The 20,851-nt window shown below is 33.9% G+C and overlaps 1 long non-coding RNA gene across 1 annotated transcript in view; it reads left to right on the forward strand.

Annotated features, from left to right (window-relative positions):
* LOC138829942 (uncharacterized) overlaps positions 1–19,795 on the forward strand; it is an 84,379-nt gene extending 64,584 nt beyond the window's left edge. Inside the window, exons 4-6 of the long non-coding RNA XR_011372802.1 lie at positions 14,667–14,703; positions 15,167–15,197; positions 19,680–19,795. This is a non-coding gene — a long non-coding RNA (uncharacterized lncRNA). The remainder of the gene's footprint in view (positions 1–14,666; positions 14,704–15,166; positions 15,198–19,679) is intronic.
* Positions 19,796–20,851: the final 1,056 nt, after the last annotated feature.

Raw genomic sequence — 20,851 nt, forward strand, 5'->3', positions numbered from 1 at the left:
ACAATCCTGAATCAGTGCTAATGATGCACGGCTAAATCCCTGAAAAACAGCAACATGCCAAATCAAAAACAGGTAGACAGAAATAATACATATTAGATTGAAAAATAAATGAATAAAAAAAAACTTACAATCATAATTGACTTTAATTTACCATTAGCTCACAAATTCGCCCAATGAATGTCAATGCAGCTATTTTTGGAGATAGACTCAACCAACTGAAACCAGTGACCAAAACAAACTTAAAGGAGTCTAAGCACCAACATTTATTTTGCAGTCTCTGTTTGCAGTCTCTCCCTTCTGTCCCCACCCATGAATTAACTAGTTCACTTTTATCAATGTTCAATGAGCTCCACTGCTGCGATTTTTCACACTTTTCCCTAAATTTCTATTTCATCCCCCCCCACCTTCCTGAGTACATATAATGAGTACACCGACCATGCACAAGCTTAAGAAGACAGAATCATAAAAATTAACCACAAAACAAAAACAAAACAAAAAAAAGGAGTGTTTTGTTTCCATATCTCATCGTTTGTATCAGTATGTAGATTTCATGTTATATAAATATAATGGTTTTTTATCATAAAGTCAATCCAGGGATTAAGGTGTGATAACATAATTTTGCTTTCTATTTAATTAATGGTTGTTACTTTAACATTGACGTTGTAAAGGTAACAACAATTCAAGTCCTAGTAAAATCTGAAGTTTCAGATTTAAAGGTAAACTTGCAAAGTGCCTAATTATTTGATTTTGGCAACCAAAATGAAAAACAGGCATGTTTTATCTGCAAAAATGTCATTATTTCATATGCAAAAAAATAAACCCAATGTAATAGAAATTCAGTGGAAATAAGAAATCACTTATGCCATGCATCACTTCCATAGATTATGAGCTATATTGCTAAAATTAATAAAAAAAATTAAAACAGATTACTTAAGACATGAAGCAAGTAATAATTTTGTTTTCTAGGAGAAGTTGATATAGGAATCAAAGTCCAAAGATTCCAGAGTTCTGTACACTTCATATGTGCCAATTTACACGTATGCTTGGCTCATCTCAATGTTCATTGAGGATAACTGGGAACAGAACTGGAATAAAAAAGAAATCACTCAAGTGTTTAGCTTTATTTTCTGATTTTATGTCAGATTTTTTATATCTACTTCACTTTATTTGAAGAATCTGGTAAGTTTATTTAAGTAACATCAACAATAATGAGAAATAACCAGTCCTTAGTTCCTTAAAAAACAATCAATAAGAAAAAAAAGGAACAACAAAGAAAAAATTGAACCTCATTTTGCATGTGGTCTTTGTATATTGTGGTGTTTTGTAATTGTGGATTATGTGACTATCCCATGAATCTTGGCTCAAATAGCTAGGGTTACTGGAAGAAAATTTCAAAATGTAGAATAGCTAACACAGTTGTGCAGTTGTTTGTGTGATTCACTACATTAGAAGCATGGCATAAACTGAACAAAGAAAATAATTCTAGTGTTTGCCTGCAAGAATGTGAAGAAAAGCATACCTTTATCTTCCTAGATGAATAAAGAAGACCACACTTTAAAAGCTTATAGAATGATCAGCATTTTAAATAACAATGCCATTTTTAAGGCACGCTAAATAATTCAAGCCCTTCATCTCACCACAACATTACTTCCAGCCTCAAATCATTGCCAAGGAGAATTTCCAGCTCTTTTTGATATGTGAAATGGCTTACAAGTAACATAAAACATAATTCAAGTTGTTGAGAAAATTTAATTTAGAATGAGCAAACAAATCAGGTTCAACGCTATGGCATAACCTTTAGGAAAAAGAAATTAAAGAATATGGAATTTCCTTTGTAATTTAATATTATACATTAGGGCAAAATCCCAGAAACACACTCTGCAAAAAGGAAACAGAAATCTTTGATAAGATATTAAAGATTGCCTCGGTATAATTAATTTTACCTACATTTTCTACTATATGGTAACATATTTTTGCCTGCTAATCAGAGAGACTTAAAAATATTTTTATATGTAATATGAAAAATGTATCATCCTGAGTGAATGAAATCAGGAAATAGATGACTAAGGAGCTGGGTGGTTTTGTTAAATATTCTCATTTTGAATGATCTGGTATTTTTGCATGTGTGGAATTATGAATAAATTTTATATCTGGACAGGAAAGTTTGATAGTTAGATCATTTTCTGATAGGCAATGTCAGGAACCTAATCTGAGTAAGAGTGATAAATGCGTGTGTGTGTGAGTGTGTGTGTGTGTGTGTGTGTGTGTGTGTGTGTGTGTGTGTGTGTGTGTGCATGTATGCATTCAGAAGGAAGAATCTGTTTTCCCTAAGTTTATATACTTAATTGTATTAGGTATACAACAATGACAGCAGATAAAATAATTAACATTTTGGGCCATATGTTCATATAAAGTTCATATGATTGCAAGCAGAAACTAAAAAGTTATGGTGGGGTATGAGTATTTGGAACGTCAGCTGAAAGGATAAAACACTTGGAATCTTGAGAAGGATATTAATGACAATCATTTCAGTGTAGATCAATTTTAGAAAACACTTGCTCGGTTATGTAATCCTATATGAAAATGAAATATTTATTGATTTTTGCATAGCTACACTATTCTATAAATTTGTAGGAAAACAAGTTAAATTATGGAAACACAAAGGTAATGTGATTATTTATTACATACAGTATTACACTTTACTTTCATCAACTCGAAAAACCATTTATTTCTACTGTATAGGAAGGAAAACATTAAAAATTACATTTTGAGCCATATTTCTCATTGGGTAGATTTGTCTGTATCAATAACATTATTTCATTTTTTCTGCTTTCCTCTTCATAATTCTCTTTCTGAAAATATTCTTCTTCCAGTTTGGGACTTGAACATACCTCATGCTCTCAGTTTGTTTGCAAACAGTAGACAGTCTGCAATTTTAACCATGCCTCCAGCCCAGAAATTGTTGTAGTTAATTGGAGATAGAACCACATGAATTTTCCTGCCAGCCTGAAAATCATTATCCTCCAAGTCTCATCGTTCTTAATAACAAGGATTATAGAGATGAGTCAGTCATGGACTCCAAGAGAAACAACTTATATTGTTTTATAGATTACACATGTTTGCTAGTAATTGTGATAACGAACTACTGAAGATTGGGTAATTATAGATATATTGCCTCTGAGTTTGTGGAACTATAACTCCAGTTTCAGAGTTGGTTTCTTAGGGTGCTCTTTCCTTAGCATATACAAGGCCTTCTCCTTCTCTTGGAGGACACCAACTTAAATGCTACATTTGAGATTTTGTTTCCAAATACAGTCACTTTCTTAAGCAATGGGTTTTCGATCGTTAGTATGATTTAAGTGGGACATATTAGTTAATGGATAGAAGAAAATCTCTAATCAGAAAATCTGTGATTTGGGCATGGAAGTAATGGCTATACTTTAAAAAAAAAATAGCAGGAGATCAAGGTTTTACCAGTGCTTGTAAAACCTGTATGAAGTCTTGACCTTAGACATACAAAATTCTTACCCTGATACACATTTAATTCCTTTTGGTACTGGGGGATTGATTCCAATTCCCTACTACTTCCACACCTGCAAATTGTAATTGGATTTTGTACCATTGTAATTGTTTTATCATTATGGTAGGCCAGCTGGGACTACAGTCCTCCTAAGACAAGCATAAATCTTCGCCCCTAGCAACGTTTACTGAAGAGGCTGCCTTTCTCCCATTCTATTTTTTAGACCCCCTTATCAAAGATTAAGTGGTTATATGTTCATTTTTGGGTTATCAATTCTATTCATGTCCTCAGGTCTGTTCTTTTGCAAGTACCAAACTGTTTTGAATACTACGAGTTGGTAATAGAGCTTGAAACTTGGTGTTAATATTCCTCCAGCACTGTTGTTTCTGTTAGGTTAGTTTTTGCTATTCAGGGTCTTTTAGTGTTGTATATGAATTTTTGGATTGCCTCTTCTATTTCCTTGAAAAAAGACGTTGGAATATTGGTAAGTATCATACTGAATTTGGAGATAGCTTTGGAAAGTATTGCAATTTTCACGATGTTGATCCTTCCAATCCAGGAACATGGGAGGTTTTTCCACTTCCTAAGTTCTGCATTGATTTCCTTTTTCAGATTTTTAAAGTATTCATCATAGAAGTCCTTTACTTCTTTGGTTAATTCCTAGGTATTTTTTGTGTGGAGATATTAGGAATGAAGTTGCTTTCCTGATTTCAGCTACACTCTTCTCATTGTTGGCATACAGAACAGCTGTTTATTTTTTAAGGTTAATTTCATACCCTGCTACTTTTTCCAAAGATTCGAATCAGCTCGAGTAATTTGGGAGTGGGGTCCATGCAATTTTTTAAACACAAGATCATGTCATCTGCAAAGAGGGTGAGTTTTACTTAATCATTCCCTATTTTCCTTCCCTTTATGTTTTCATCTTGTCCTTATATATCATCGTATACCAGAATCAACTCCAAATGGGTCAAAAACCTTGAAATCAAAGCAGAAACCCTGAAAACATTTCAGGACAGAATAGGAGAGACACTAGGTCTCCTGAGCACAGGCCCAAATTTTCTTCATAGAGACTCAAAAACACAACAAATCAAAGAAAGGCTTGACAAATGGGATTGCATGAAGCTGCATAGCTTTTCTATATCAAAGGTCATAGCTAACAAGATTAATAGGAAGCCCACATATTGGAAGAAGACATTCACTAGCCAAAAAACGGACAGGGTTTCATATCTAATATATACTTGGAATGCAAAAACTTATGTCACCCAACAACAAATCCTCAAAGAAACAATTGCCCAATAAATGAGTGGGTTAAAGACTTACAAATAAACTTCTCTGAAGAGGAAAGAAGAATGACCAATAGACAGATGAAGAAATGCTCAACATCCTTAGCCATAAAAGAAATGCAAATCAAAACAACCTTGAGATTACATGTCACAAAAGTTAGAATGGCTATAACCAAGAACTCTAATTATAACAGATGCTGGAGGGGATGTGGACAGAAGGGCACCCTATTGCACTGTAGGTGTGACTGTAAACTTGTAAACTTTTGAGAGTAGTATGGAGGTTCCTCAAAAGTCTTCACACAGAGCTCCCCTAGGACCCAGCAATCGCACTTTTGGTCATTTACCACCCCCCCCCACCGAATGATCACAAACAAAACCATACTAAAGCTACCAGCAAAACTGTTTATTGCAGCATTATATCCCATAGCTAAGATATGGAACCAACCCAGATGTCCCTCAGTTGATGAATGGATCAAGAAAATGTACTATATATATACATGGAATTATATGCCCCCATCAGAAAGAATGACATCGCCACATTTGTTAGGAAATGGAAAAAGTTGGAAAAACTTACATTCTGTGACATAAGTCAGGTCCAAAGAAACATAGGTCCCATGGTTTCCCTTATATGCAATAATTAGTTAATGTCTGGACAAGCAGAAAAACTCAGATAAGATGATATTAAGCAAAATGAACCACAACATAGGAACACAGTGTGTTTTTTCTTCTTTGCTTTTGTTTCTAACGTATTTATAATGTACCATGTGATTTTTGTTGCTTTGTGTGTCCTTCTTCCATTGTATATCCCCTGTTTTTACTGGATTTGATGTGGGTGTAATTGTGGAGTGGAAGGGAAGAAACAAATGGTTTAAATGGTGATACAGATTATCCCAATGCAACAATGAGATGTTTATAAGACACTATGTGAAAAAAAACTTTGCAATTTACTGGTGGTAGAGGAGGAATTGGAGGAATAGGTGGGTGTAGCTCAGGAGGTGAGAGGGAAGGGATGGTAGGGGAATAAAAGGAGGAGGCAACAATGCTGGATAAGAAATGTACTCATTACCTTGTCCATGTAACTGGATCATCTATGGACAGTATTTTCACAATAAAAAAACTTGATTAAAAAAAAGACAAAAAATTTTGCACCCAGCAATTGGTTAGAGTTTCTGTAACTTAATTTTTGTTGGGCTTGTCTGGAATGGGAATTCTCTAATCTCTGTTTCCCAAGTAGATAAGACTACATGTTTGAGATACTTCATCCAGTAAAAGTGTACAATTTAAAAATATCATGGTATTGCTTATATTTGTACTTAACTTATATGGTTAACCTTAATTTTATGCCTCTTTTATAGTACTCTCAGTTGAAATTTTTGGCTTTTTTGATATACATGGCTTTGTTTGGGAAGGAATCTCAAAACAATCAAGAAGCTATTCCAAAAGTTTTCAAATTTATGGCTAAAAACAAGGAAAGGAGGCTTCAGGTTGAAAACAAAACACTGATCCTTAAGTTATAGATGCAATATATTTATAGTGTTAATAAATGAGAAGAGAACGAAGGCAGAAATGTGAAAAATATCAGATATAATTTTTGATAACTTACTAGGTCACTGTATAAATACTGTGGTTGTCAATTCATGTTATTTTCCCTCCTTAAAGTTAACCGCTATGGGTTTGTACTGATTGGTAACCTTGTACAGGAATGAAGCTGATTTTAGAGGGCTGATGGTGTGATAAATAAAGAAATGATGTCAAGCACTACAGATATGGTCACACAATGAGCCAACCAAGTACAACCTCTGAGCTGCAAAGTAAAGCAACTTTTTAAGTCTGATGATCCACATTGGAAGATAGATAGATACATAGATACATATAGATAGACATATATACATGAAAACAAAATCTCCAGTAGAATATAGAGAACCTTGGACTTAAAGATATTAAGCTATATTACACTGGTTGTAGGAAAGGTACAGTAAAATATCAATAGTTTATCACAGATTTTTGCGTAGATTTTGTAAAGGATGAAAATTCTTCATTATATACCTTACAAAAACCTTAGTATCTTTTACATTTTTGATATTGTAGTAGGAGCATCAGTACAATGTTAAGAATTAGAATTAGACAAATATGCAATACCGTTAGGCTCTGGTGTTTCAAGGATGTAATCTTACCTAGTTAAGAGGCTGAGATATGAAGATCTCAATTCCAACACAGCCTGAGTATGAAAGTTCATTAGATTCTTATCTCCAATTAACCTCCACTGGAAGTGGAGTTCCATTTCAAGTTGTAGAGCATTGCCATTGAACACTAATGCTCATGGGCCCCATCCAGGCCCCCAGTTTAAGCCCTAGGATCAACAGAAACAAAAACATAAAATAAAACATGGAGTTAGATATTTAATAATGAAGTATATTTTCATGTACTCTACAGAGTTAGATTAGACTTCTTTATTAGCGTTATAGCCTACGAGAATAAGTGATATTGTCCATTTGTTAAGCAGAAAGGTTTATTCTGATTTACAAGTTTGAAGGCTTTAGTCAAGGTTCAGTTGGTTTTATTGCTTTGGGCTCCTTTGAGAAGACAATATTTCAAGGTGGGAGTATGTCAAAGAGAAATGTTCTTGACCTAGAATGATTTTAAAAATAAAAGAAGAAAGAAGATGAGAGTCTATGTTCTCCTCAGTTTCACTCTGAAGAATTTAATATCCAGAAGAACTATTCAGGTATTCTCCACAGTCTGGGAGGAAATGGAAAGTCATTTTTCTTTAACACAAAGTTCTTTCTGGGAGCATTCTCATTACCTTGCTCATGTAACTGTAAACCCTCTGTACAGTATTTTCACTTGTTTAAAAAAGAAAATAAATTCAAATTGCAAAGTCTTCACCAATGATGAGTTTTCTAGGAGTGGAAGCACCTAGGTATTTCTATAATTTCTAATCAGATCTCAGTAGACTATGAAATTCCAGTTAAAATATTTTCTTGCTGACTGACTGGATCTTCATATAAGACGTGTATGTGAGTATGTTTGTATGTGTGTATGTGAGTGTTTGAATACACTAATGTAAAAATGTAGCAGAAAAAAGTATTAGTACAGACTTTTGTTTTACTTCTGATACCATAAAAGCCTGCCACAATTCCTAATCAAATCCCAAGAATCAAACATTCAAGCTGTCCCAAAATTTCTGCATGCAAACTCAAGTACATCCACCTCATTTAAGATGGCCAAAGTATATGAACATTTTATCTTCCAATTATGTTGTCACCAAGGAAACAATGTACAATGTTTCTTTTTTTAAATAAGATTTTTATTGTGAAACTTCTATACAGAGGGGTTACAAATACATGAGCAAGGTAATGAGTATATTTCTTATCAAGCAAATACCTAGATTGCTGAACACTTTAGCCAGAAAATTGAAGGAATGTATATTAGGGGGATTTAATTTCAATATTTTATCACTTAAATGGATATTCTATATCAAAACTCAGAGACCTTTAAAACTACATAATTGCAAAGATTCATCTAATACCATCTTCCATGGAGACAGTCTTTTCTGAAAACAAAAGAGATGCGGTAAACAAATTAATATGTATGCCATTGTCAAATGCTGCTCTTCTAAAGCATGGAAATGACAGAGCAATTAATGCATGTAAATTCTCTTTCTAAGAGGTGTGGAAAGTGATTACTTTGAACCATAAGTGGACAAATCCACAGATGTTTGAGGTTGTGCTTCACTGTTTGCATTTGTGAGATATATTTTTGAACACACAATGAATGAAAACATGTGGTTTTATAAAACTTTGCTGGCCAACACAGCAGGGAAAGAAAACTTATTGAAATGTTTCAAAATGAGAAGACAGACATTATGGTGGGTACAATGTCGTATGCAGTTTTCAATACAGACTGAAGCAAACCAAAGAATGGAAAAAAAATGTTTTTCCTTAACAAAAGATTTCTGCTTATATTGTGCTATATTATAACGATGAAATGATTATTTGTTTGGAAAAGTAAAGAAAAAACACTGTCACTTATTGAATTTCATTTTAAAGTAAACCTTGAATGACAGGGGTTAATAAACTATTATCAAGTATTACTTTACTTTTTTATTAAATGTTAAAACTGAAACTGACAGACTATTAGTCCATTAAGATTTACAGGGTGAGTTTCCTTTTGTTTCTTTCTCTTTTTTTGGCAGTAATATAATTTTTTTCCGAACGGAATCCGGGTTCTAACCATTACCCACAAAATTTATTCTGTGATACAATCAGAAAGTTTTTTGATTAAATTAGTGGCTTATTTTATGCCAATACCAACTATAAATAACAACCACATTTTTTCACTGAACAACCACTAATAAAAAATCATAAAAAGATAAAATAAAAATCCAAGCCAATTCTTTTTGTTGGTCCTGGGGCTTGAATTCTAGGCCTGGGCTGTCCCTCAACTTTTCAGCTCAAGGCTAGCTTCCTAGCACTTGCGCCACAGAACCATTTCTATTTTTAGGTGGTTTATTGGAGTTATGAATCTCACAAAATTTTTTGTTCAGGCTAGCTTAGAACCACAACCATCAGATCTCAGATTCCTGAGCAGGTAGCATTACAAGCATGAGCCACAAGAGCCCAAGTACAAGTCAATTTTACAAAAGCAAGCTTATTGAAATTTCTCTTTTTTTTTTCCAAAAAACAATCCTATTTTTCAGCATTAGTTTATAATTATGAGTTATTTTTAGATGTAACTGGATTTTTTATAGAATCAAATATACTTTTTATTACTACTCAGTATCTCACGAAATCCACTGTAATTGACTTTCCCCAAAGGTCAATTATTTTTTTTTACTTTCCTATTTGTGTGTGTGTGTGTGTGTGTGTGTGTGTGTGTGTGTGTGTATATATATATATATATATATATATATATATATATATATATATATATAATGAAAATACCATACAGAGGGTTGAGTCCATTTCTTATCCAGCATTGTTGCTTCCTCCTTTGTTTCCCCATACCATCCCTTCCCTTCTCACCCACCCCTACATCCCCTATCATCCGAAACTCCCATACCCCCTATGTTCACCTCCCCATCCCTCCTACCCCCCACCCTGCCAAAGTTGTAAAGTTCATTTCCGACATATCTATCTCATTGTTGTAATGGGTCCACCTGTAACCCTATTTAAACAGTTTGTTTCTTCCCTTCCCTCCACAAATTAATATCAATAAATAGTATGGAGGTTCCTCAAAAGACTCTACATAGAGCTCCCCTATGACCCAGCAATCCCACTTTTGGGTATTTACCCAAATGATTACAAACCCAGATGCCCCTCAGTGGATGAATGGATCAAGAAAATGTGATATATATACACAATGGAATTCTATGCCTCCATCAGAAACAACCGCTTTGCCACATTTGTTAGGAAATGGAAAGACTTGGAAAACATTATATTAAATGAAGTAATCCAGGCCCAAAGAAATATAGGTCCCATGGTTTCCCTTATCTGCAATATCTAATATATGTCTGAGACAAACAGAAACTGTATATATTTATTATCATAAAAAATACTATTCAGAGGGGTTAGAGTTACATGAGTAAGGTCATGAGTACATTTCCTATTGAGTGTTGGCACTTCCAACTTTGATTTTCCCCTACTCCATCCTTCCCCATCTCCCCAATTCCTCCCTCCCTTACCACCCCCGAAGTTGTAGAGTTCGGTTTTCAACATACCATCTTGTATATATCATTATTACAATGGGTCAACCTGCATCTTTATTACAGCATTTTGTTATATCCATTCACTTCCCTAATTAGAAAAATGTATATACAAGATTCAGGGCGCTGAAATCAGCTTTAATGAAAATAGGGGTTATACTATGGAGGAAGAACATACAAAAGAAATAAAAAATCACATGGTACATTATAAATACATAAAAAAACAACATCAAGAAATATAAAACCACTTGTGCCTCTATCTTCTGCTTCATTTTATTTAGCATCCTCTTATATGGTCATATGTACATAGCTTTTGGTCTTTTATTTCTTGCTATTGTTCCTAACTTACTTGTAATGTACCATGCGATTGTTTTTTTGTTTCTTTGTGTGTTCCTCCCCGACGGTATAGCCCTGATGTCGCTGCTCTGTATCTTTTATATACACTTCTCTAGTTTGGGGAGGGTAAGGGAAAAACAACATGTTTAAACAGGTATACAGATTGACCCATTATAGCCACGAGATATACAAGACATTATGTTGAAAACCGAACTTTACAAATTAGTCAGAGAGAGGGACAGGAGTAAGGAGGGGAAATTGTAGTTTTGGAGGTAGGAGGGAAGGCATATGTACTCATTAACTTTCTCCTGTATCTGTAAACCCTCTGTAAAATATTTGTACAATAAAAATCTATTTAAAAAAAAAAGAACGTGGCTGAGAATGTGGCTCAAGTGGTAGAGCACTAGCCTTTAGCTGAAGAGCTGAGGGACAGCACCCAGGCGCAGAGTTCAGGCCCCATGACTGGACCCCCCCACCAAAAAAAAAGAAGGTAGAAATGTCATCTCTGATATTTAGAGGTGAGAGTTTGGGTGGTAATTTGGGTGATTGGGGCTTTGTAAGAAGAAGAAGGGAATGCAGCTAGGACATATGTGATGTCCTTTTTCATCCTGGCACTCTGCGGAGTCTCTCCCCCTCACAACCCCACACAGCGCCCCACCATCAACCACTAGGAGATGAGGCTGCTGATCTTGAACATTGCAATCCTAACAGCCACGAACCGAATAAAGAAATACTTCATTTCTGATAAATTGCTCTGTTTATGCTATTCAATTATACCCATTATAGCAACAAAGAATGGACTAAGATCACCTTGAATACATGCCAAGTGAAATCAACCAGTCACCAAAGTTCAAATACTCAGTTTTCTTGTCCAGCTGACTCTCTACTGCTTGAACCATGCCTCCAGTCTGGCTTTCTGCTGGTTACTTTGGTGAGGAAGTCTCAAATTTTTTTCTGCCCTGGTTGGCTTCAAACCTTTATCTTCTCAATTTCTCTCTTCTGAGTCACTCTGATTGCAGAAGTGAGACACTGGAACCCTCATGAATCACTAATACATACAGAGTTTCAGATTTTTAATAAATAAACTTCAGAAAGAATGACTCTGCCCCATCTGTTAGGAAGTGGAAAGACTTAGAAAAATTATATTAAGTAAAGTAAGCCAGGCCCAAAGAAACATAGATCCGATTGTTTCCCTTACCCAAAACCAATTATTATATCCTTTAATACACAATATGATAAATACTTTGGACCATTTCATATATATTAGTACATTCTATTTTAGCATCATAAATTAACATGTGTGATTTTAAATTAAGAAAAGAAGTTTTTAAGTTAAAATCAAATATGAATGTGTACTTCATCTCAATTTAAAAAAAATTCTGAGTTCATACAGACAAAATTATTTTCTTTACACTAAAACCTTTGAAGTAGCCAGGCACGGGTGGCTCATGCCTGTAATCCTAACTACTCAGGAGGCTGAGAACTGAGGATCGCGGTACAAAGCTAGCCTGGGGAACGAAAGTCCGTGAGACTCTTCTCTCAAACCACTGGAAAACCGAAAATGGTGCTTTGGCTCAAGCGGTAGAGCGCTCGCCTTGAGCTGAAGAGCGCAGGGACAGAGACCAAGACAAAGTTCAAGCCCAAGACCGACCAAAAAAAAAAAAAAAAGACCTTGAACTAATACCATTGGAAACAGTTAGACAAGATGAGGCAGAATTCAAATAATGTTAAACAATGTCTTTGTTACTCTGCTACCCCCTCCACTAAGAAGACCTGCCCATTCACAGATGTTATGAAACTTCAAGTGTCTCTCTGAGAATTCTATTTGGAAAAGTTCTAAATCACTGATTCTTTTTCTACATTCTGTTATATGAAACAAAATATAGGCACAAAACAATTGAAATAAATTCACACAGCATGTTGAAGTCACCACAGCTGGAAAAAATCAACCAACAAAGTAGAACTCTCACAGGAACAAAAACATGTTGTACCCAGTTTTTTGTTTTGTTTGTTTTTTGTATGAACACTTGAAACACATGTTAATTTGAGTATAGCCATAAGAATAACTGTCTCAGAAATAAGGTTGTGTTAGTTTGTAATTAAATTCTTGTGAATGAACCTAATATATCAAATCCCTTGGATGGATCAAATTGTTTAAAACATATTTCAATGTATGTAGAATAAGTTCTAAACATGTTTACGAGAATAAAATGCTACAGTATCAAATCATTACATACTTAAAATGTTCAGAAATGCAATGAATAAGTATAATAATATCCATTTTGATAACTAAATACTACTGACTTAAAAGAACAAAACATGCAAATAATAGAATCTGAGCAATGTACATGAGTGTACATAATTTTAACTACATCAAACTACAGTGTTTGTAAAAGACTGAATGTGGGTTATCTAAAAAGAAACATCAGACCCAGATGGCCCTCAGTAGATGAATGGATCAAGAACATGTGGTATATTTACATAATGAAATCTGTGTCTCCATCAGAAAGAATGAAGTTGCCCAATTTGTTAGGAAATGGGAAGACTTCGAAAAAATTATACTAAGTGAATTAATCCAGACCCAAAAAACATAGGTCCCATGGTTTCCCTTATTTGCAATAACTAGTATATGTCTGAGTCAAGCAGAAAAAGGTCAGATAAGTTGATGTTAGGGAAATGAACCCTAATAGATGTCTTCAAATGTTTTTTTTTTGTTTCAGAAAATTGTTTCTTACACATTTATAAGATTATGTCTTTGTTTCTTTGTATGTCGCTCCCCCTTGGTATAATTCCTGCTTTCACCGTATTTAAGGTTGATATAATATATGGAGGGGAAGGGAAAAAAGAGATCGTTTAAATAGGGTTACAGGTGGATCCATTGCAACAATGAGATTTACAAGATGTTATGTGGAAAAACAAACTTTACAACTTTGGTTTGTGTGAGGGGGAGTTTTGGGTAGGGAGACCGGGGGAGGATGGGAAGGGATGGGAAGGATAACCAAAGGAGGAGGCTATAATGCTTGATAAGAAAGATACTCATTATCTTGTCCATGTAATTGTCATCCTTCTGTACGGTTTTTTTACAATAAAAAATTTAAAAAGAAACATCAGCACATTTATATAAATTTACTTTAAAAATCTCATGAGAAGAGAGAATAGAAGTGGTTTCAGGAAAATAATATTTTAATAAATATTAGTAAAACTCTTTCTAGTACTGACAAAATTGCATACCTATTTAGTTAGATCCAAAAAGACCCAAGTTACTCGAGCCTATTTGAAACTTTTGCAAAGGATAAAACTACAATAGTAATATTTATGTGTACTTTGGCATGGAATTCGTGTCCTCCTTCATCTAACAAATGTATATATGAAAAACAAAACTTCTCTAACTAAAAGAGTTAATTCAAAGATATAATCAGAAAATTCATCATGCAACCTGTATTGCAAGCTTGTATAAAAGCAAAGCCAGTCATACTGATTCTGTACTTATTTTAAATGCTGATTTTTTTCATAAATTAATTCCTTTAACCTACATTTTAAAAATATTTTGTTAAACGATGTATAACTTAGTAACTAATTTTGGATGCCTCATTAAATTTTGTTCTGAGGACAACGTCTCACTTCGTTTCCTAACCCATGAGATGATGCTGGGCTAAAAATCAAATGCTAATAACCACTTTTTGTAATACACAAAGTCGCATAAGCATAGTACCAGTAAGCGTTGTTTAATCTTTTGATATCATGTTCTCATGACTGAGTATAGTTGTACCTAAATTTGTAAACAAAAAAAAGTGTTTATATAGTTATCTGTCATCCATTACAGATTAAACCTCAGGATAAATCCTAAGGAAATAGTTAAGGTAAGAATTTATCTTTTCTGTATATAAAGTAAACAAAAATGCACATAGAGTAATTCATTGGTTTAAAGGCAACCTCTTTCTCCAAAACAGTCTCAGCATTCCCTTACAGTGTGTATTATTCTCAAGAAGGGATAGGGAATGTGAGAAAAAGAGGACTAACCAAGCATTTTCTTGAAATATGCATAATTTAGATTTATCTATTTTGCTATAGGCACTTTTGATAAAAAACAGTTTGAAGAATTGATTTTGTGGTCAGGCATAACATATCCTACCTATTCAATAAATAGCCAAAACTATGTATTTATAGAGATGGTATTTTGAAGAATGCTTTGGAAATTTTTCTAATATAATAATTTGTATGAAAAGTTTCACATTGACAGTAATTAACTAGAACACTTTAATACTGACTGAACAAGATTGATTTCTAAATGAACAAAATAAATTTCTCCTTTTACTTTATCAGTGAAATTACTGACGAAACAATGGAACTTAAGGTATGAATCTATAACAACCATAATGAAGTTTTGTCTTTTTATTAGCAAATATTAATTTCACAAAATGTTTTATTGTGTTATACACATATGTTCATAGAGAGTAATCAAATGAAATTTACTGCTTTTGTTAATTTTATTATGCTATTTTTATACTTGCATTTTATATGTCATCATACTAACAAAATATTTGAACATATTTCCTCCACACTATTTCTCTTCATCTCCACTTTCACTTGTTCCCAATCCTAATCAGTTCCATATTTTACACCTGGGTCATTCATTTTATTTTCTAGGTCTAGAGTCCACATATGAGAAATCTAGTATTTGTTTTTCACAATCTGACTTATTGCTTTAATATGAAGGTTTCCAGTTCTATCTATTTTCTTGAAGATAATATGATTTCATTATTATGTGTGGCTAAATATTATATCATTGTGTATAAATATGATGTGTGTGTATATATATATTACAATTTGTTTCTTCAATCAGTGCTTAAGGAGCATGTAGATTAATTTTGTAGATATTTATAGGAGTTTTATGTGCGAGAAGGAAGGATGTAAATAATGATGTTTGGATAAAGAAACATGCTTTTTGGGCAGGAATTGTAGTATTTAAAACATCTCCTCAGCTCTTTCATCTATTTTAATAATGCATTGTATGAAAAAAAAATTAAACTTAAATTGCATTTGCAAAGGTGTCCTTTATAGTATCGATATTATTTTTTATTAGAGTGTTACATTTAGTATATCATTTGAGTATGGGGTTATATGTGCGCAGGAATATGCATGCATGTTTTTATATATACTGACTCTAAAAAAGCTGGATGTATGTGAGAATGTGTGATATAGGACTCAAATAAAAGTTTGAGACCTAAATTTGCTAAACTGATGTATATGTCCAGATTGTGGACTCTGATTTCAAGACCACATGCGTACATACATATACACATATATATATATGTAATTGCATGTGTGTATATATACATATATTTATACATATTAATGTTATATTTATATATTTACATATTTGTATTTATATTATATTTATATATAAATATATATTATATTTATATATTTATATATATATGTATGTATACATATATACATATATTTATTTTTGTCAGTCATGGAGCTTGAACTCTGGACTTGGATGCTGTGCCTGTGCTCTTCCAATCAAGTCAAACACTCTACCTTTTGAGCCATAGCACCACTTCCGATTTTCTGGTTGTTTATGGGATATAAGAGTCTCACTGCTTGCACTGAACGGTGATCCCCAGGTCTCAGCCTCCTGATTAGCTAGGATGACAGGCATGATCCGTGCCTGGGTATATATATATTTTTTTCAAATGCAATATAGCTAGGATATTTTTAGTGGAACAAAGGGTACAGATACTATAATTCTTATCACTAAAGTACTTCACATTGGCAGGTATGATTACAAGAAGAGAAATACAAATAAATATATATTCATAGTGGCACAAAAAATATCTTAGGTGCCTGGCAAGAAAACACGTTTATTCAGACTCTGAATTTTGAGTGAGAGATTTGCAACGTAAGCAACTGAAAAAGATATTGGACCCTAATCATAACTGCCAATTACATAACCCAGTCTTTTATGACAGATTTAGCAAGGCTTATCTTGGAGATTCTTGTAAGGGACATGATTAAAAAATTTATAGTTTAGTTGTGATTACAGAATTCTTGCATACCTGTCACTCAGACATTTACTCTATTTAACGCAGTTCTGTTTGGTCTAACACATGGCACGGGAAATAGTTTTTGTTTGTGAAAACTTGGCTGTTACAACATAGACGTGGCCTTTTAATCCTCTTAAATTACTGACTGCATAGCGATGAGCTTCTCTTTATCATATTACAGGAATAAACTTGCTCTGATTCAAACTTGGACAGCAGCTAGCTTGTTCTCTCTCCTAGAGAACGATCTGTAAAGATTTCTTTACATGTCAATAAACCCTCATTTACTTGAAAAAGTCTGTCAGTGAGTCAAACCTAACTCACGTAGTCAGGTGACTTTTTCTTCCATGTTTCCTTTACAGGAAAAATAATAACTGTTTAGCAATGCTCATACTTTTTAATGTGAAGTTTGGCTCCTATTTTCCATAATGTGAATCAAGCAGAAGAATCAGTTTAAGATGTGAAAAAGCCTTTGACGTTTTGTACCTTGAAAATTGTCCTGTGGATGAATTTTTGGAGAAACATTATTTTTCAAAAACAGAGGACTCATTTTTTATATTGTGCTGATACTGGTTTTGGATTCCTGCACTGGAGCTCCATCTGGGCTTTAATTCTCAATGTTTTCACTATAGCATCTGAGTTGCACCTCCACTTCTTTCTTTTACTACAAGTGGATAAAAGAATCTCTTCGACATGACATTTTGTAATTCTCATTGTTGCAACAGGTCCACCTGAATCCTTAAACGTCTTGTTTGCCCCCATCTCCTCCACATGTTATACTGACATCAAATATAGTGAAAGCGGGGGTTACACTGTGGGGGAGGGACATACAAAGCAACAAAGAAATACTCTTATAAATGCGTTAGAAACATATGCATGAAAGAAACAAAAACATTAAAATACATATTTAAGGGTTCATTTTCCTAACATCACATTATCTGACCTTTTCTGCTTGACTCATACCTATACTAGATATTGCAAATAAGGGAAACCATGGGACCTATGCTTCTTTGGGCCTGGCTTACTTCACTTAATATAATTTTTTCCAAGCCTTTCCATTTCCTAACAAATGGGGAAATGTCATTCTTGTCGGTGGGGGGGGGTATAATTGGGTGGGGGGAGGGGGGAGACTGGGAAAGGAGGTGAACGGTAAACAAAGGAGGAGGCTGCAATGCTTGGTAAGAAATGTATGCATTATCCTGCCCACGTAATTGTAGCCCCTCTGTACAGTATGTTCTCAAATAAAATAAAATAATATTAAAAAAAATGAATCTCTTCGAATTATCCACTTGGGATAGTTTCAAGCTGCATTGTCAAATTTGAACCTACAGAGTGGATAGTTGTAAGCCACTGGTGCTCTACTAGATCTCACTTCTTAAGAATAAGGGGAGGGAGTATGGGAAAGCATGGGAAGGGGAGAAAAGGAGTAGGCAACAATGCTTAATAAGAAATGTACTCGTTATCTTGCCCATGTAATTGTAACCCCTTGCTTGGTATTTTCACAATAAAAATTTGAAAAAAGTATAAATGATCACAAAAATAATTTAAAAAATACTTGTTCAACTATCTATGTGTTGGCTGATAAACCAAATCACTTGCTACTGGAAGAGAAAAATGGAGAAGATAGAGATCAATATTGAGGAGTGAGACACAAAGAGAGAATAAGGGTGGGAGGGTAAATAAGAAGAGGGGAGGGAATGAGAGGAGAGGAGGGGGGAGCTGAGTAGAATTGTCTAGTATTCGTTAAGTTATTGTTGGACAATCAGTGTGTTTGCATTTAGGTAGACAAAGCTTTATATTTTTGGTAATAGTAAATTGAGATATAAAATACTAATTTACAGTAAAAACCTGTTAGTATGCTTCCTCCTGAACCAAGGAAGCCACAATTAGGTTACTGCTATGGAAAACGCAAGAATAATCAGTTTAAGTGATTCTGAGAAAGAATTATTGACATGTCAGGAATGCTTCCTTGTATGCATCTTGCTTGTTTCTTGCTCTGATCTTCCTCTCAACAAAAATAGCAGAAATAAAAGAGGAAGGAAATATCTGAATAATGATCATCTCTCTGTTTACCCTCTTCTCTTTGCCTTTGAAACAAAAAAGACAAAGGAGACTTAACCTGCACTAATATTAAAAATGGAGGCAAAAAAGTTCCATCTAATTTAAAATTTTTCATAACAATTACACTGCACTAGGTTGTGGGTAGGTTCTAATGTAAATAATATGCGTGTTTATGTAGAGAATTTGAGCATCTAAAATATTAATATTCTTCTATTCCTAAAATCAATACCATACAGATTTTGAGTATCAAATACAGCTTCCTATTAGTAGAGAAGTTTTCCTTGAATCTCTTTTAAATACATATTTTTATTGTAAAGATACTTACAGAGGAGTTACAGTTACATGAGTAAGGTAATGAGTATATTTCTTATTGAGCACTGCTACCCCCTCCTTTGTTTTTCCCCTACCATCCCTTCCCTTCTCACCTCACCAACTCCTTCTTCCACCCCTACCCCGCATAGTGTCTTGTACATCTCATTTTCATAATGGGTCAAACTTTATCCTTTCTTTTATCTTAAATGAAGAAATGCTGGCTTGGTTCTTGCTAATTCTACTTGTGTAGACACCCCTAAAGTCACTTGCCAAGTCTATAGGCACGTAAGTGGAATGCACATCATTTTTGTCAGTTGATATAATTGTGTTCCACACATTTATTGACACATTACAAATCACTCTCAAACTTTAATGCATTAAAAGTAATTTATTTCTTTTTTTTGCTTCTCCAACAGCCAGCATCAATTTCTAAACAGATGAGTGAATCTTCAGAAGACTGGATCTTAGGTCAACATTTAATCAACCCTTGTGAAAAATTCTATGTGAGAAATGCTGACTGAGGTTTTGCTAATTTCCTGGCCAATAAAAGAAGAATAATTGAAATTACTTTTAATTCATTAAAGTTTGAAATACTGTGGTAAAGAATAAAGTTATAAGGCTTTTAATGACATTCTTATTTTGAATAGGTGTGTGCACAAGTGTTGGCACACTCAGAGTTTGAACTCAGTGCTTCAAGGTCTTGCTAGGCCTTTTCTTTCTAGATTGGTGAGCTACATCTCCATTCCTGCCTCTTTGCTAGTTCATTAACTTTTTTGAAAAATAATCTCATGATTTTATTTTTGCTCTGATTAGCTTCCAACAGTTATCCAAAGATCTCAGCCTCCTGAGTACACATCCTGACTAGACAAGATGATAGGTGTTATCAACCAGCATAAGGCTTCCAGAATAATTTTAAAAGTAGAAGAAAATTTACTTCACCAGGTCATGTTTAGTGATCTCCTACATTGAAAGCATTTTGGAGTTATTATGTGTGATTTTTTTCATTTTTGGATTCTTACAAGACAGTAAGTGATGCTATTTAAAAATTTTATTACTTTTTAAAAAGAAATTGGAACTCTGGATCAGAAGACATTTGGCTCTCTTTATGCCACGATTATAAGCTCAGCTCTGAGCATGATAACCCAATGTCACCAACACAGTCTGTGTTGAAGAAAAATGTGACAAAAAACAATGACCATGGGCAATAATTGCTATGGTATTATTTCTTTAACAATATGAATATTGAATTGAAAGTGCAAAAGAATGGAAAGATTTGACCTACCTTTTTGTATTGCTGAAAGACTTTTGGAAACTATAACTCACTTCCTTCCTCACTGTATGTCTTTGGGCCATGCACTTAATGTCATTAATTACATTTTTCCCAACACTAAATTGATAATAACATTAGCATTATAGCAAATGTTATCTTAAGAATTAAAAGAAATACAACTTGTGAAATACCTAACAGAAAGCGTGGCTAAAGTTCTCTTATAAACTTCTATTAATGAGCTTAAAATTTAGCCAGCAGTTTTTCTTAATACTAAATAGAATGTGATGTGTATTACAGAAACCATTACATGTAGTGAGC

The sequence above is a fragment of the Dipodomys merriami genome, unplaced genomic scaffold (genome assembly GCF_024711535.1).
Source record: "Dipodomys merriami isolate MVZ:Mamm:240054 unplaced genomic scaffold, mDipMer1.0.p SCAF_18, whole genome shotgun sequence".
NCBI classification, from domain to species: Eukaryota; Metazoa; Chordata; class Mammalia; order Rodentia; family Heteromyidae; genus Dipodomys; species Dipodomys merriami.